Raw genomic sequence first — 19,506 nt, forward strand, 5'->3', positions numbered from 1 at the left:
CAAACACTTTATTTGCCAAATACAAAATGGCAACAAATTGACCCAAATGCAGATTGCTTACATGATTTCACAAGTCTGTAATGCAAATATAATCTGTTGGTCTTCTTTTAAGCTGCCTTCCTGCCCAAAGGCACCAGGGCAGGGCTGTACATGCTCTATGGCACCCATAACCACGGGACAGTGGCAGAGGCAATGCCAGTTATACACTTACTGCAAATCAGGGGAGAGAGAGATGCATAGGCGTTTCTTTCCCCATCTGGTGATGCTGGTGGTGTCTGCTTCTCTCTGTCACTGCCTGATCCCATCCCAGGCAGGGACCCTCCTTGACTGTACATCCCTTGTTGTGGCCCACTTTTGCTCTCAGCACTCAGCTGGGGCTCTGTGGATGGTTCCTGTAAGGTTAATAAATAAATGACTGTGCTGTGGGAACCTTTGCTCCACTCTATGTTCAAAGGCTGCACTGTCTTATGTTCCTGAACTGGGCAGGGATCAAGCAACAAAAGCTGCTGTCACTTCTCATTACCCTTAATCTCCCTAAGGTAACACTTGGGCAACAACAAACTCGATTTTCTTAAGGTTTTTCCTAAGGGCCATGCTAGTTGAGGAGCTGGTATATGTCCTTCTCTTCCTCTCTTTTAGCTTGGTCTTTTGGCTATTTCTTTGGAGAACACAAGTGCAAAAACAATTTTCACCAATGCTGTCAGACCTGGGTATATTTTGTCTGTTATGTAAGCATCTTAGATCATATTTTGGTTTACATCTTGCCATAATTGCTTATTTAATGACATTAATTAGTTAATTAATTGACATTAATGGTTCTTTTGGGTTAAACTCGAATGAGAAGCTACTTTCTAACACAAACCATACAAAGCACTCATGGCATTTCTTGAAGACTGGTTGATTTGAGTCCATGACAATGAGATAATTATGATTATCCTCATTTTACAGGATGGGAAGCTGAGGAAAAGATATGAAAAAGTACTTTGTCTGGAAGAAAGATGCCCATGTGTATGCAAAGTTATCATTCACAGTTTTGTATCTCTTCTTGTAGTTATACTCTAGCCCATTTGTATACCAAACAGCTTGCTGAGGCCAGAAGGTATGTGCATGTCTATTCTATAGCAGGTACGAACAGTAGGTCTCCCACATGTGTCTTCACAGAAAAGCCAGCATCATGTTTGTAATTTCATTGGTAATAGTATGTTAATACCAAAACTTCTGTGTATAGAGGTGATGCTGATTTTGTAGGTGCTTAAAGGCAGTGATTTCTCCAATTAAATTAAAATAGAAGTATATGAGAAAGAGAGAAGAAATTACGTATTATTAAACATGAGACATTGAGATGTAGATCAAATTGTCTTGCCTAATAGAACCAAAACCTCACCCCAGTTGTCCAGCCTCTTCCTATCACCACGGCAGGGAATCCTCCTTGTTTCTTGATCAAGGGGACTGGTAGGTAAAGCATTTATGCAATCTGTGGAATTTTAGATTACAGGTAAACTGCATGACTTGGATATATGTGTATTCTTTCAGATGAGTAAAAGTAAGGCCAAGTTAAGCAAGAACTTTTCCCCTGGTATGAATTTAATTCCTGTATATGTCCTCAATATGAGATTCTTTTAAAGACCTCTTTCAGTTCACTCCCTGATTGCCTAAGAAAAGATGGATTTTATGTGCTAAGGGACATTAAGATGTGCACAGCAAGGTGCAGTGACCCATTTGATAGTTGTTTTTTTCTTGATAGGTTCCTCCATGTGGGCATGTAATGCAGCTGCTACCAGTATGTAAGGACATGTATTTTTGTGGTCACCCTGCCTCTGGTCAGCAATGTCGGCTGAGCTGGAGACAAGAGTCATCTATCCCCAGTCATTTAAGAGCCCTGGGTAGTTGTCTTTTCACAGATGAATATAAGAAAATTGTTTATGACTGTTACCTACAGGGTATTGGTAATGCTAGGCAGAATGAGAAGAGGTTGTCAATTTGTCAGTCTGATTGTGGGGTATTATAGAGTGGAGGGCATAGTCTTTATAGTTGGGGCTGTATTTTCTGTGCAAAGGAATGATCTTGACTTAATTGAAATCATCATTTGCTCTCTCAAGCCTGTGGATATCTTATTGTCTTAAAGCAAACCAACAGGTCAGATCAGGCCTTTTTTTCTCACAGAATCATAGAAGAGTTAGTGTTGGAAAAGACCTTGAGATCATCCAGTTCCAACCCACCTACCATGGGCAGGGACACCTCACACTAGATCATGTTGCCCAAGGCTCTGTCCAACCTGGCCTTGAGCCCTGCCAGGGATGGAGCATTTACCACTTCTTTGGGCAACCCACTCCAGTGCCTCACCACCCTCACTAAAGAACTTCTTCCTTATATTTAACCTGAACTTCCTCTGTTTAAGTTTAAACCTCTTGTCCTATTGCTACAGTCCTCATTTGCCTGTAATACACTTTAACTGTTTCTTATCTGATAGAACTTCTAAGGAAAAGGACTTTGCAAGCTCTAGACGTATGACAGACTGGAGGAGAGGTGGGAGAAAGACTGTGTGCACAACAGGACTGCGAGGCAGGTGGAAAGCTTGTAACCAAGCAAAGTGGAGAATCTACCACACAACTGCTGAACCTTCGGTAGATCAGGAAAAGCTTGGTTTTTAAGGGGTTGCCCAAACATCCTTTAGAACAATAGCAAACTAGGTGGTGATCTGTGAGTGAGGATTTAAACCTGGGGTTCCAGGAGAGTTAATAAACCCAACACGACCCTTAAATCACAGAATAATAAATTAATTATTGCCCCAGAAAGTGAGGAGTTACAATTCTGAATAGGCTTATTTTTCCTTTGCAGAGATGCATTTTACAGGCAAAGTTCTTGTAACTCATGAATTGTTATACAGATTCCACCTTAAATGTATTTTATCAGGCTGCACTGGTAAGCTCATGCTAATATTGGCTCCAATAAAGAACAAATCAGTGCCCAACTCGACTCGTCTTATCGCACAGTCAAAACTGATGGCTGGAGAAGTCATAAAGATCCCATTTAATCTCTCGCCTATCTATCACTGTGAATGTCTTTATCCTCTTTGTGCAGTGGTAATATCTGCTCATTATGAAAGCAAAATAGATCTGGCATGAATAAAAGCGGAATGAAGTGCTCACTTTGATTTTGACAGCATGATCAGTGGAAGCAGTAATCTGTGAGAATCAAAAGGGCTAAATTATTCCATAACAGTAATTTGAGGGAACAGCTCAGAGCATACACATCTGCTTTCATATATTGTGACGTGCACTGATAAAACATCCTTCCCAATTTACTCTCTCTGTGCTTGACTAATCTGCAACAGCTCTCACAATGTCTAATCATGCCATCAAAAAGGAGAAGAAGTTCAATTGAGACTCAAATGAAAGAAGATTGGAAAACTATCCTCAATTGAAATTACATTTGTAAATGAGCCATAGTTTTTCTGTTCAGAGTGCGTTATGGTAAATCTGCCTGAAGAAGTAGTTATGCTGAAGAACAGCAACATGTATCTAGATTGTATTTATTCCATTACTGCTCAAGTAAAATTATGGCAGCTTGGAAACCCTGGGGCATATTTTCAAAACTGATATGCCAAATCCATGGTCAGATTCCTGCAGTGTAATCATCGCATCTCTGGCCAGCTGAAAGATTCCCAATATGTATAAATTACACAGCCAGGTTACAGTTATAGGGGGTTTATTTTTAAACAATCCTGTTATGGGAGACTTTTTCCTGTATTTGCAGGCTGGACCATACTTACTTTCTTCCTTTGTTTGGGGCAGTTTTTGGAGCTTTAATGTGCTTGAAACACAAAACCTAGGGTTACTTTGAATGTGATACGAGGATGTATCCTGCCGATCCTCATGGACAAAACCATAGAATGAAGCACCTGTGGACTGGGTAGAATAATGAAAGTGAGACAGTCACGCTAAAGCCCCTGTACTGGATATTCATATTCTGGTTGTTGGCATCCTTTTAACACACAGTAAAAAATTTCTTCTTCCTAAAACCTGTTGGCCTCATTTCTGATCTTCGTTAATTCAAGTCTATCCTATGGCACTCCAGACTATGAAGGCATATTGTCACCTCTGTTGGCATCTCACTTCAAGAAGTGTTGTCCTTCCTGCATCTGCTCCCAGGGCCACGTGTTTTGGTCAGCCAAGGTATTGTCTCTCTCTATCATTTTGTTTGGACTCAGTACTGAATTTATTAAAGCTGGCAGTAGTGGGTAAACCCTTGGTGGTAAGATCAGTAATGAGCCTCTCCTGAATGCCTGTTTTCCTGGTACAGCAAGGAAATGGTGATTGCCTCTTTCATAGACCTGTCATCGGGTTCACTGATGCACCTCCTTGCATTGTGTATTTCTACGATAAGGGTGTACCTATAGATCTGAAAGGGCACAGGTAAGCAAATGGTAGTGCTGTCAACTCTGCTGATATTGCTTGCTGATCTGCTACCTGCTTTGGGAAATGAAAATATTAACCAACAGGGCACATTTATCACAGGAAACTATGGCTGGGCACCATTCTGCAAATATTTAGGTCTTGGTAAAACCTATGGTAGTCTTACTTGCATTAGAAAAACACGGGTGAGCAGCTGCTACTACTCCTGATGTTGCTTTTAGAACAGTATTAACATAGCAAAATAATTCAATGAATATTCAGTGTAGTTTTTAATCACCTTTTGCTCCTTTTTACCTTGTTTTCTGCAAACTCTTGCGTTCATATCTAGGCCTGACTTCCCCACTACAAACCTGACTGGTCAGGACTTTTTTTCAATCTGCTCAACAGAAAATTAAGCCTCTGCAAAATGGGAGTAGGGAGTGGGAAAAAAACAAATCAAAATAATTATTTTGCATAATTTAATTAGATTTTGAGCTGAATTTAAAGGTTTTCTTCGGACATGTCTTTGCACAGGAGATGTACTAACGGCTTATGGAAATTGTGTTTCAGCTCGCTCTTATTCCCATTTCTACTATTGGCTCGACTAGATATCCCATGATAAAATGTGATGTCTTTTCACCTTACATGTCTGTGATACACCAGGATAGACCTGTGACTATGGCAAATGTTGGAGACTGTGCTTGAATGAAAGCATATGTGAGACATCCAAAGAACTTTTCCTGTGATTTACTTCCTATCACTTGTTGCTTCTCATACGTTCACTATATCTACAATTAGACACACAGCCCTTGGACAGGGATCTGAATTTTTTATTGGCCAAAATATTTGCATCTTGTCTAACTAATATGGTATGCAATTTTGGCATAAAAACCCCCATGAACTGAAATTGATTTTCAGCTATGCATATCTGACTAGTTATGTCTGGAATATGCATTCATTAAGTAAGGGAACAGATATAATATGTGGCAAAAAAGGCATGTAGCTCACAGCATCTGTTCAATTACTACTTAGCAATAAGGTTTAGTGGATAAAGAAATTAATCCTAGAATGTTGTATAAACTGTGGAATTATACATTTTTTTAGATAGCAAAAATAACAGATTACTCCTTTATTCTTGGGTATTCTGGCTTTAGTCATTGTTTTAGTGATTTTTGGGGGGTGGATTTTTGACATCTATGTGAAATATACAGTAGCATGTGAATAAGCATTGTAGATATTTTGATTCATCAAACCCTAGAAATACAAATTCATGTTTTAAATTCAAGGATATTAGGTTAGTGTAGAAGTTTTTCTACCTTCTTCTGCAATAAAAGGCTGGTTTTAGGGTTTCATTGCAAGGACAGCTGTGTAAATACTTTCTTAGAGAATATACTTGGTCTTGTAGCAGCAGTGTAACGGGTGATTTGCCTTACAGGTAGGCATGTATTGTGACAAAAGTTATGCATAATTAACCTTGACTCCTCAAATACTTCTGCCCAAACCCAACTTTGCCCACAAGATTAGCCACATTAAGTTCAATAGAACTAATTATGCCCTAATTTAGGTTTGTGCCTAAGCATTTGCAGTATTAGAACTTAAAATGTTAAGATCTTTGAGGAAATGTCTTTTTACTTGTTTCTGTTCCTAACACATTTTGAGATACTAAAAAATAAGAAGGGATTATTTTTATCTGTATGTTGTCAAAATCTCTGGTTTTGGACTGGTTCAAAAGGTAATCTTCTATTGCCTATTCACCTCCAAGGTATTCTAAAGTAATGTGTATATCAATAATTAGCTTACCACGTTGTTTTTCTCTGCCAAAGACCCACAAAGAGACTTTAAGGATAAATGAGGCTGTTATGGTGATTAACAATACAGTGATGCATAGCAGACAGCTGGCTACAAACTGCTTTAGTTACAGCACTCGTGTTCATTCCTAATTTTGTCTGTGGAGCGCCAGATTCAGGGATGAAGCAGTGGACTAAACAGGTTTATGGTTATTGGCTTGAAGCAAAAGGAAAGGAAACTAAATCTGCTGATAGAACGCTGGCTACCTCTCCTGTCAGTGTTACTATTGAACTTCAAAACATTTTAGACACTCAGTCTCATCATCCTTTGCTGGCTGATGGTGGCTCCTGATCTCACTGCTAGAAATTGCCTTTCTCTGTTCATTTGGCTATCACCCTTTCATAACAACGTTTTCAGCATCACTCTGGTAACAGCTGGGATCCAAGGGCTTTTTAAAAATCACTACAATGCTGTTGTGCTCTTTTCCATCCTCACATATCATCCAGATTAGGACAAAATGTGATTCTGGTGAGCACTGCAAACTATTTATTTGCATTACAGCATCCAGCCACTAATTGTCTGAGCACTGTACACAACTGCAGGCAGAGAGCAGACAGGGGTAATAAATGGCAGCTGCAGCACAAACTTAAAACCATATAGAAACCTACATGTCTGTGTTTGTGCTCTGTACTTTACTGAAACGCCTCCCGCTGATTCTATATACTTGCTTATGAGACACACAGTATAACTGAGGAGCTTCTGACTCCTCCTGTGGTCTTTCTCAGCCATAAGTATTCATTTGTGTTAGTACATAGGTCTTGTAAAAAATGATGATTGCTTTAAGAGATAAAGATGCTGACATCTCACGGTGTTAGTGAACACATGTCAGAAGACACTCTGCACCAAAACGATTTGTAGTTTCCCTTCATCAAGCCTGAGGAACAGGAGATTGTCAATGCCAGTGCAGTTTTTCCATTTTTTTATGAAAACAATCAAACTAAACAACCAACATGATGATATTTTGCATTTTTATGTCAGCTGCAGCTGAGCTCGGGCCATTTCTGCATCCTATAATCCAAGTGTTCCCCAGCCACTGAGGGTCGTCAGGCTAGGATCCATGGAATCACAGGAAAGAAGTTTGCTCATGGTGGGTTCACAGTGGTTTCAGACCTGGTTTCGGCACCCTGGCCCAGACAGCAAATGTGCCAGGCAAGGAATCATCTATATTTAGCAGCCAGCCCATAGGAATGGCTGCAAATACTGGCAATATTCAAATAGAGCCTTTGCATACATACAGCTCCAAGTCCTAAACCTTTTACTAGAGGTGAACGCTTACATCCATTTATTGAAAACACAGCAGTAAGGGGTCATGTGTCCTCATATATGTTAATTTACTGGTTAGAGAGCTTAAGCAGGACATGTGAGATGGGTCCTGCCCCTTCCTTGGCCTGACAGAGTTCAGACCAATGTCTTCTTCTCCAGGCTGTGCTGAGAAAGGCGAGAGGAATGAGGCTGTGCGTGAAACTGGTGATTCCGTGGGAGGAGAACAGAGGGGAAGGGAGGACATAAGTCTACAGGAAACAGAGGAACAGATCATGGTGCGCTAGGTACAAATGGAGCCTCAGGGGTCTACGTGGCTCCCAGCTCTGTTCCTAGGGCTTTTTTGCTTTGCTCACCCCTGGTGAGACCCCAGTGTGAAAGTCCTTCCGGGCTGCACTGCTCTAGCTGTGCTTGGAGAGCCCCTGGTGGAGAGTCAATACTGAGTCAACTAAATGAGATTTCCTCAAGATGCTAAAAGTGCTCTTCTGCTGGCACAGCAGCATCCACAGATGGGGTACAGCTGAGATGTTTCTCTGTTAAGCAGACACAGTGCAAGGACCATGATTTTGTATGAACTCTGTTAACAGGATGTAATAAAGGTCATCCTTCTCTGAAAGTCAGCCTTGACTCACGCTTGGGTCTGAAACAGCTGGAATTTTGGCCTGTGCTTTCATACCTTTGTTATACTGCTAAATATCACGGGGTGGGAGAATCCGTGTTTGGTGCAGCACTCTGCTTCACCTTATAAACATCTTTTATGTAAATCAAGTGTTAATTATCCCCGCTCTGTGTTTTGTGTTGAATATCATTGTTTTAATTACAGGCTTCATCCCAGGTTAAGCCTGCATGCCTGTTGTTGAGCCAATTATCATAAATTCCCCTGTAACAATTAACAATATTGGTACAGAGCTGCGTGTATTTTAAATGTTATAATTATGCTCAGCTCTTTTGTTAATTGGCCTATCTGACTCTTTACTTTTTATGCTGCTCATCTGCTCATTACCGCAGCCATTTAATTCAATTAGCACCTTAATTAGAAGAACAGCCATGTCCAATGTCGTAGGACTTGTCAGCGTACGCGGCTTGATTAGCAAAGACAAACACACCATGCAAATCAGGCTGTAACATTTGGGGGCGGCAGGAATGGAAGGCAGCCAGCTGGTGAAGTGGAAAAGGAGCGTGTCTTCATCCCCCAAAGCTTTGCCAGGAGGGAGAAAATAAAGAAGGCATCAGACTGAGGAAGAAATAAAATAATTTACAATTCCACGAGTTAAGGCATCACTTAGCATGAATGGTGTGTAACTCCTGGGGACGGTGTCACCACTGAATTATCTCCTACCCCCAGTGCTCCTAAAAAAGAAGACAGAAAGCAAGGCAGATGTGTAAAAAGAATGCAGTAATATTCTACCATATCATGTGTCCTTTCTAGAGGAGGAAGCCAAACCCCCAAATCCAAATTCAGAGGGTGAAGAAAGGACAAAAAGAAACACCTTTATCCTAGGCTTTGGTACAAATCTGCGCTTCTCCACTCATCAGCGCCAAACGAGGAGTGGGCCCGGGGTATTTTAAAACCACCCATTTGACCTAGGCCCTCCCATTTAAGCAGCAGCACAGCTGAGAAGAGACTTGGGAAGCTGTAGGAATTGTATTTAAAAATAAAAAAATAAAAAAGCTTCATTTTCTAAGAGCAGTTTAAGTTCAGTTTTGTTTTGTGCCAGTCTATTTAAATCTTTATTCCCTGCCTATTAATTCTCCTAATTAGAATTAAATGAAGCATGCTAAATTGCTAGATTAACCAATAATTAAGCAGGCAAAGCACTAATGTTTAATACACACAGGCAGCTCTTTCTCTTCTGTGATAGCACCATGTCATGCCTGCTCATTTTATTTGAAAGGAATTAAGAGGCTTGTCTTCCGTGATCAACACCCCCTCTCCCATATTAACTTACATAAAATAAAGACTTTCCCAAAAGGGGATCAGTTTCTGGCTAGTTATTAAGGAACTCTTGGCTTTATATTTTTAATTCCTTATCTGTAAGTCCTTGCAAAACCTATTTGAATCAGTTGGCTCAGGAAATCCAACAGCTGTACATATATTTAGCAGATAGTAGATTTTAATTAAAATGATATATAGTTTGTGTGGTGCTCCTTTTATTCTGTGTTTGTTTCTCTATTTCTGCTCATGTAATGAGGTCCTACACTTATTTCCAGAGGATGGCAACCGCTCTCCCTCCCCCTCATCTCCCCGTCTTGTCCCCCCTTCCTTCAATATTAATTTTACATATTTACACATTACTTTGTCTTTATGGCATATACCTTAGTGTGGGATCTCTCGATGCCATCCACTTCTCTCAGTGTTTGAGCAAGGGGCTGTGCAGACTGTCTAAATCAGTAGACTCCATTGTCATAGGTGTTTTTGAAGGTTATTACTTGGGTGTGTAAGTGCCGGCAGAGCTGGTGTCAGGAGCAAGACCAGCATGTTCAGGAAGATGTTTGTGCCTCTTCTGGAGGTGCTTGTTGATGTGTATGCCTTGAGCATGTAACTCAGCCATGTGCAGAGGGCAGCAAAGACTCATGACAAGGGATTTCTTGAAGCTGCTCAGTCCCATGGTGACTGAACACATATGTTCGTGTCTTTTATTCCCTAACTTAAGCTCTTAGCCAAAATTTGGGACATTTTGAGTTGTTGTTGTTTCCCCCCCCCCCCTTCCCCAGAGTGGAAAAAATGCGACAGAGTCAGATGTTTCTCTATGTATGTCTACATGTTCTTTTGCAGACAGGTCCAAATTCATTTTGTCTCTGTCCTGAGCAATCCCCCTTTGAAGAGGAAGCTGTGTGGCTGTGTCACTGAGCCATGACTTCTGTTTTGATACTGCTTTGCAGCTGTTTGGCTTGCATCACTGATGGGGTAACTCTGCCTTTGATGAAATGGTGTATCAGGAAAAGCCAGACCAGAAGTCCCGTTTCCCAGCGATACCAAACAAGAGGCTATGTGTCTGCTCACACAACTCTCTTGTGGCCAGCACTTTGCCCCAAAACACATCTCTCAAAGTGTCTGTTTGAACAATATGGTTGAAATGATGTAATGTCTCGCTGTGGCTGAAAGAGTCTTGTTTCTTCCCACTTCAGGTGATCCGACCCCTTTTGGTACTTTTATGAGCGTCTTCTGAGATAATTTTCCTTGCCAGCCTGGAGGAAAACCAGTGCAACAAAAGAAGACTTTTCCCACTTGAAATTGGATCTGCATGCCATATAGCCAAATGAGTGTGGAGACATGAGGGCCAGAGCAGGATCTGCAGCTGGTGAAAATGGGCAGCGGTGGGACTGTCTCTTTTAATGATGGTAAGTCAGTAGAAAGAGAACAGGTTTGATTTTATTTCCTCTCAAGTCCTGCTGGCTTCAGGGAAAACAAAGCATCATTGCTGAAGCCATCAAAACTGCCCGATTTCAGATTTTTTTTCAGGAATACAACTCAGATTCCTCAATAACACCAAGAATTTTCAAGATCTTGCTCCCAGTTTGTGCAAAAATTTCCTAGCAGCTGCTTTCCATTGTGTTGTGGTAGTTTTGTGTTCTTGTTCTATACACATCTCTTACCAGCTGGAGCAACACCAAGCACTTACGATGTGGAGTTTAAGCTTTGCAGACAATAGCATCTGGTTATGTTTTCTCTCCATCCCTCTCACACACTCCCCAATGTCAGGCTGTGTAGGTAAGCATAGCCTTGAATGCTTTGGCATAAACCTCTTTAAAGACAATGCAAATGCATGTACCTCAATACGAACAAGTGCTTGGGGGCTTGCTGAGGACAATTTGTATAGTCATGACCCAACACAGGTTTGAATCTAGACAGGTTCAAGTTGAAAATACAATGAAATTAAAACAGTAGCTCAGAGACATTAGGGGTAACCATGCCCACTAAAAAGTTGATCTGGTTTTGCAGTTGCTTGTGAAGCAAACCCCACTGGGCTGTATAGACCTACAGATTAACGTGGGGAAAGATACATGCCCTCTGAATCCTCAATACCAAGAAATATCAGTGACATGTTGGGGCCTTGGAAGTCGAGGTAAAGGCAAGACATGAGCAAGTTGCTTCATTTCTGTGAGGGGGCAGCTTGAGCAAGCTGGGTTCTGATTTCTCAGCTGTCCTATGTTATGAAGCATGTGGCCCCTGCAGTACATGTTGAGGACAGCGGAGTCTGCCTTCCCCTTTCAGCTGGCTGGTTGATTGATTCATTCCTCTTCCTTTTTTTTTCAAACCAAGCTTCTTACATGCTTTGGTGAACATCTTAGTCTCTAGCACGTCTGTTGATTCCATGTGTGTGTGTGTCTGCGTGTGTGTGTGTATGCATGCGCGTGTATTGCACATCATCCGCTTGATGCAGTAATATCCTGGGGGAATGTGCAGGCTGTAAACTTCTTCATAACATCCTGTTCCTGCAACTTGAAGATATTGACTCTGGAGGGAAACAATGGCATGAATAAAATAAAAATAAAAAAAGTTAATTATCCTTTGTGTTTGTAATTTAATTAAAGATGCAGTAAAGTTTTACTGTTTTTCCAGGTGATGATGTTTAGGGCTCTGAAAAGCTATTTGTGCTGGTGAGATTAAAGTGCATTTTAAAATGTTCCCCTAGCACTTTCACATTTGTTGATAGATTTTTAAATTAAACTTTAAATTGTAATCTAAATTACCTCCAACAATTCATGGTCCCTGTAATGAACTCCCACCATTCCTGCTGTCATCTGACTATGATATACTGTAAATGGTAACTGCTCAGGGTTTTACTGAAGAGTGCTTTAGTATTACTGCACTATATTAGTTGTGTACAACCCTCAAATAGAAATCAAAGCACAACGCAGGTTTGGTTTAGCATAGTAACTTTATTATTTGCTAGTCTTAGCGAACACTGTTACTGCTAATCATTTGGGACCTCATAGAATATACTTCCAAATAATTTTTTAGGCACTCCTGTCAAGGTAAAAGTATTTGTATTTTATCAGCCAACAAGCTTTTGGACATTATTCCTTAATGGGTAAAATAAAACTAATTGGGGAATATGAGTTCAAGTGCTCATTCGTAAAGTGACCACGGCTCATTGGCCTCTGAGGCACAGTTAGAAAAAAATACTTTCATAAATGATTGATGTAAATTCAAAGAGGAAGGGAAGATTGCAGTGGGATAGTGGAAATATATCACTATGGGATGCTCCATGGCATGCTGAGACCAAGCAGTTTCCAAGGAACTGCTCAGAGCAGAGCCTAACTTGCAGATCATTGACTGCCCCTGCTAAATCATATAGCCTGAGGCTCATGGACCTGTTCCTGGGATGGAAACGACTCCAAATGTAACCTGGTTTGATGTCCATGGGAAGCTCTAAGGATCTCTGAACAACTATACATGTGGAAAATTTGAAGAAACATTCATTTCCACAAAATAAATTAAAAACAAACAACCAACAAACCCCAACCAACAAAAAAACTAAGAGCAAAAATCGTGGGGAAGAACAGGAGCAAATAACCAGAACGAGGACTGTTTTCTGAAGAAGAGTGTTCTGTTAGGATCCTGCAGTCTATCCTATAAGGACCTAATGGCACTGGGTTTTACCTTTCTGCTGAAATCTCTCGGTGGACTTTCCTTCCACACAGCTACATAAGCTGTAGAGGCCCCAGCTTTTGGTCTCCACACGTTCTCTGTTTTAATTACATATTATATGTAATGAAAACTGGGTTGCTTGGTTTTATTGAATTTCTTAGCTCTCCTCTTATGAGAGAAACAAACACTATTTGTGTTTCCTATTCACCTTTGCTATTTGTCATCATTCAAGGTGTCAACACGCATGCTGGTAAATGTGATCATTAGGTTCATTGCTTTACCTTATTCCAGCCCCCTCATTTTGGATGAGTTCTCTATTTAACTGTAAAACTATTGTCCTTTTCTCTTTCAAATCCTTCCCTCCTCAAACCCATCTGCTGCTATGCTACTAGAAGAAGAATGACAGCATCTATGGTGCCTGCATGCTGCAGTCACTGCCTGCCAGTAGCACTCTGTATGGGTTTCCTTTTTTGCTCTCTCCATCTGCCTCTTACCATCTGTCTCCTGTCTACCAAAGGTAGATTGTGCCAAACTATCCCAATAGCTTCCTTTGATGAGATATCTGATTTTCTAGTCAAAGGAAATGCATTAGATACCATCTATCTGGAGTTCAGTAACGCATTCAATATGGGGTGATGATCAGTTGAACTGGAGGAGCTGGGAATGGGAAGAAGGACTAAGGGGCGGGTAATAAGCCTGCACAAGTGGGACAAAACAGAAGTCCTGAGATGGGAAGTGCTGACCGGAAAGAAGGTCACTAAGTAACCACTTTTGGACTGGATATTGTTGAATATTTTCACCTGTGACTGTGGCAGAAGAGAGGAAGAAAGGATGGAAGAGGGTTGATGCTGATGTTTACTAATGAACCAAAACTAGGGGTTAGCTACAGCCTGAAGGAGGATCAATCATTGACAAAGAACTTGGTAAGTTTTGGACTGAGGTAGCTGTACAAAACTGTACAAAACACAAGGTCATGGCTAGGGACTAGAAGTGAATATGTCAATACAGTCTGGGAATGATAGAGATTAAATGTGTCTGTGGTGCTGGCTGGTCACAGTTGATTATGATGCAGGTCTTGAAAAGCAAACATGAATTATCAGGAAGAAACCTTCCAAGTGATAAAAAGGATGGTAAGTGAAGATCTGAATGTTTATGTAAATTCACTTACATAAGGTGTAAAGACCTTGGTGGGAAATGAAGCTGAAGAGGTACTGTAGCAAATGAATATATCAGGGTGGAAAATTAAACCATAGAGTGTCTTCGGAGTAGTCTATGTGTAGAAAAAGTTAAAAACCCACCAGCAGCAAAAAGGTTTTGAGATAGTTCTTGATGATTGAGAAGTAACACTGTTGCCTATGAAGTCAGACATCTTCGGTGTATAATGCAAATCTCTTCCACTAAGACTGCAAGTGAGTGCAGTGACTGTCTTTTTGTCTGGTATGCTTCAATCCCAGGCAGTGGCTTTGGGTAGTCACAAAAATACTGAAGAGACTATTGGGGAGCAGCATCACCTCATCACCTGGACCCCTTAAACAGTGCCCATATGCCAAGAAGGAAAGTATGTTTAGGAGATGAAAAAAAAATCAGACACCTAAATAGGAGTAATAGGACAGTGAACAGGAAGTCACACTCATCCAACAGCCATTTATTCAGATTTCTGGTTGGATTTTCATTTATTGCACAAACAACCTGGCCAACCATGAAACAGAGCAATGAAATGAGGTGATACTAAACACTTTGTCTCCATACACTGCTCAGCTTACAGTTTACATTATTTCTTTGCCTCTCTCCTTTCCACTTCTGTTCTGGAAAGACACAACCAAAAGAAAAATAAAAGTAAAGAACCCCTTATGTCTTATGGTGAAACCTCAAGAGGAGATTTCTACAAAAAGGCATGAAAAATTCTGTACATATTTGACAGTAGATAAAGGTGTTGTAGCCTGTTACTAATAGATGAAAACCTGGATGACCTATACATGGGAAAATGTAGTTAGCGGCAAATGGGAAGTTTTGTCCAGAAAAACTATTAAAGAGATGTAATTCCCAGGCCATTCAATATATTTAAATTTACTGCAAAAAAAAAAAAGTGTTTTATGTCACTTTATAAAAGAACAATCAAAAAATTGAAAGATTTCAGGGAAAAAAAGTTTGAAAACGTAATTTAGGTCTAGTATAAGGTGCGTTTTTTTAAGATATTCAGGGAATTCCATCTATTTAATTTACCAAAAAAAACCACAAAACCAAAAGACATAAGAGAAATGGCTTATAATAACAGGCAGCTGCATAGGGAAGCAGTCTCTCACTGCTGGTGGGTTTTCAGACAAAATGTACACCAAGACCTGATGGCTGGGGAGGAGCACGGGATGCATTCTGATTAGAAAAGTACTCCAGTGAGGTTAATTACCCAGGAGAAGCATTACATTAGACACAACGATTTCTCTATCACTGTTTTATCACCCCAAGTCATGATATTTTAAAGAAATTATGAGTTGGATGTGGGGTTTCTGGGGTGAAGTTTCTTTGTAGTAAGTCTGACTGAATTACCCTACTGATAGATAAATTTATCAGTATTTAAACATCTTTGCTAGTGAAGGCCTCTGCATTTACCAGCCTGCATTTCTGAAAAAGATGCATACTTTGTATTTCCATTTTACTTACAATTCAGAAACTTAAAGGAGCATGGCTTTCAGTTTGTACTCAATTTCTGCCATTGAAGACAGAGACATCAGAAAGCATTCTTCAGCTCTGAAAAGTGGAGGCCATGCTGTGCAAGCCTCTGTACCTACACACAGAGCACACTCACTCTTTGAAAAAGACAGAGTAGGATGCTTCTTTTGTGAGGAAAGTGAGACTGCAGCTATAAGACAAACTGCTCCAAGATGCATTTTGCTTATAGTACTACTTAAAAAAAATCATATAAATTTGAGTGAATCTGCCTTCAACTTTTCTTTTTAAAATAAATGCTGTTATTTCAGCTCTGCATTCTTGATGACGAGCAATTGATGAGTTAATTGACTTCTTATTCCCACTGAATTGAGTAGGAGAGCATCTGCAAATACTGGGTCAGCCGTGTGAGTAAGGCGTTCATTGTTCGCTGCTTACAGAATCCCTGTGCTGTATGACAGTAAATGTTGTTTTCTCCCAGTCTTAAAGCAGACAACTCCAGTTTTTCTGTTTCACTGGGAAAGGCTTCATTTTTTTTAAAGTAAGACTAATGAAAACCAAAAACAAAAGACAAAATTTTTCCGGGGGTAGAGATTTATTCCCCCTTTCTCTAAGTCAGACTTTCCTGATTTTATGCTACATGCAGGCAAATATTTCTCCAATATAACTATCAATTTGTAGCATAAACGTTTATTCTTTTAAATGCATACAGGGTTATGAACTATGACAGAGCACTTTGGGCATTTCCCCTAAATGACATTGTTTCTTTTTTTCCCATTTGACAGTAATAGAGAAATACCCTGGAATTAATCTGATAAATGAATATATATTGCTGGTTTACATGTTGCTACCTAAAGACAGCCAGTCCTAATTTAAGGTGGGAAGCAGATAACAAACTTTGCAGTGTAAAGCAGGATACAATCTCTCACTAATAGAAATTCATATTCCACATTGTACATCAGGCTGTTGACGTTTAAAATGCTGCAGCGGTGCTAACATTAGGATTCAGAGATATTTGTTAACGCTTCTCTTGAGACTGCTCATACACACACATCCTCAAAGAGATAGCACGAGCCTCAAAATGAATTTGTTGGTGAGGCTTTGGAGTCCTATTCTATTCATACATGGTTTCATTTTTCTCGATGTGACCTTTGGTTCACAGCAGCGATGGCTTTGGTTCGCTACTGGTTTCGAGGCAGCAGCTTCAAGGGAAAATGAGTCCGTGTCTTTTTTAGCTCTTAACAAAACTGTGGCTGTGTAGTGAACAGAGAGATCATATCACCCTCACAAAGTGGTACATGCAGGTTAAAGGATGTCTGCCCCATTTCATGGGAACGCGGGTCTCTTGAACTGCTGCCTGATTTCAATAAAAATGAATGGGAAAGTATGGAAATGTGCAGTGAATGAGCAACTTCATGGATAATAGACCTTTACTGGTTTTATAATAAAGAAAGAAAAAAAAGAGGTTAGAAAAATGAGTGTTTGGATACTTTTGTTTTGCTTGTGCTGAAAGATATTAAAAATATGAGAGGATGCTCTTTTATAAATGCGGTTAACATGGAATGATGATGATTAAAAATACTGTTAGCAGCACTCCCACATCAATGCCTTGGATTTTTCAGTCTTGTTTCATTCGAACTGCTGCTAATAGTGCTTACTGTAGCTCAGATGGTAAATATTTCTATTGTAACGCTACCCTCATCATGTTCTTGAGCACAAAATATTTGGAATGCCCCAGATTACCTATTTATATGCATTTCAATGTATCTAGGGAATAAAATCTTCCTGTAATAACATATAGGTACATTAATAAAAAATACAATTTTAAAGAGGCGTCTAACTATGCTAAATTATTTTAATTGGTTTATATTCTTTGCTGTCTTTGCTGTTACCAATTCATGACATGCCAAAGAGAATCTGTATTTATTATATTAAAACAGTTCTGCATTGCTTTAAACAGAGGATAGCAAAAAAGGGGTAAAGTGTAAATGACAGCAACAATCTTGTTAGAATTAATACCTTGCTGTATTTGAAAGAAGAACTCAGACTGGAAATATCTGAAAAGAATAATTTGAACTGTAGGCAGCAAAAATGTGTTTATATTTTCAGAGGTTTAACAATGCTGCACAGCACACATGCTTTGGCTAGTTAAAAACCTGTCCTGTAGACAGATATGATATGCTTAAATAGCATATCCCATGCGTAGTCCAATTCAGGGCAGCATTGCTACTCAGAGAAGTAGTAATTTCCATCATCTGGTGTTTTTAAATTGAGCAATGGTAACAGCAAGGATGTGGTGAGGTTAAGGTTGATGACCATGTGAGATATACAAACTGAGTAAGCAAGAGGAGTAGGTGCGAAGGAATATTTCAAAAGATATGAAAACCAAATAGATGTGGTGCTGACATAACAACCTTTCTTTCTATGAGGGGAAGGATGTCTTCATTGGTTAGTTGATTTCTTTCCTTTTTCTTCCCATTATTTTAAATTCCTTCAGAAAATGGAAAGCGAGACCAAAAGTAAATTTGCTCAAAAACGTTATTCTTGAACAGTGTTCAGAGTATATGAGAGCTCCTTGGGTAATCAGAGTAATAAATTAACACAAACAAATACAAAGAATAACATATGTCCACGATGGATTGTTATGGAGTCAAATGAGGGGTTGGGAAATTACATTTTTCACATAGAGACACAGTAAGGAACTTAACAGCTTCAGGAACATGCATGGATGAATAGAAACTATGAAACAGGGCTGTCCAGGCAGTTGAACAAGGGAAGCTAACATCAGTCTCTGCAATAAGCCTCAAGAAGATAACTGTTGAAAACTGTTCACAGGAGATGGTTATCAAACATAGGGAGATGACAAAGCCAAAACATATCTTTCTCTCCCACCTATGAAGGCTGTGGTAGAGAAAATGACAGAGAAGAAAGGCACTGAATTGGTATCAGGAGTGCTTAATGTGACCTGATCCCTACAAAATGCATTTGTTATTTATTCTTGCTATTTAGTTATAGTCACAATAGGATGATTCAAATGATGAGAACAATAAACGTACATGTGTGTTTCCAGATCCATGGTGTGCATTCAGCAGCAAGAAAGGCTCTGTACTGCAGGACACTGTGGACAAAAGCATTTGATACACAGTAAGGGTTTTGGTAAGAGAAGTGAGAATTTGCCTTTGATGTTCTTGAAATAGAAAGAAGATAAGAAAATAAGAAAAACAGATTAGTATAAGTGACTCAGGCTCATGATAGGTGGGTAGACTCCACAACCCATTAAAGTTGTAAAGTAGGTATGCTTTATTCAGCGCTGAGGCACATGGAGGATTGCTCCTCCAAAGGCACGCACACCCCAGCATTGTTCTGCTCTATATTTATCTTCTAAACTATTACATATGCATTAGATTATGCAACACACATACATATTCATGACCTATCCCTGCTTCCTATTATAATGAGGTAAAAGGTCCTTGCTTGTGTAATGTCTCCTGGTGGTCGTGGGCGAGGGCCTCAAGATGAAGTAAACGAGTCTTTCTTGAGCTTTTCACCTCTAGTCATTGCGCTTGTTCCTTGGTGATTTAGTCACTGTCCAAACCGCAAAGCTGATTTCAGCTGGTTTAGGGGTCCAGAGAGCAGGAACCGAGTTACTGTTCCTTCCTCTTATCAATAGCCTTGGTCTTCCCACCCTGTTCCAGCAAGCACGATAAGTGTTGAGCATGCATTTGTTGAGTAAGTATGAGTAAG

Source organism: Pezoporus flaviventris, unplaced genomic scaffold (assembly GCF_033815535.1).
Source record: "Pezoporus flaviventris isolate CSIRO_AGI_PZ_B2104156 unplaced genomic scaffold, CSIRO_AGI_Pfla_v1 ptg000002l, whole genome shotgun sequence".
NCBI lineage: Eukaryota > Metazoa > Chordata > Aves > Psittaciformes > Psittacidae > Pezoporus > Pezoporus flaviventris.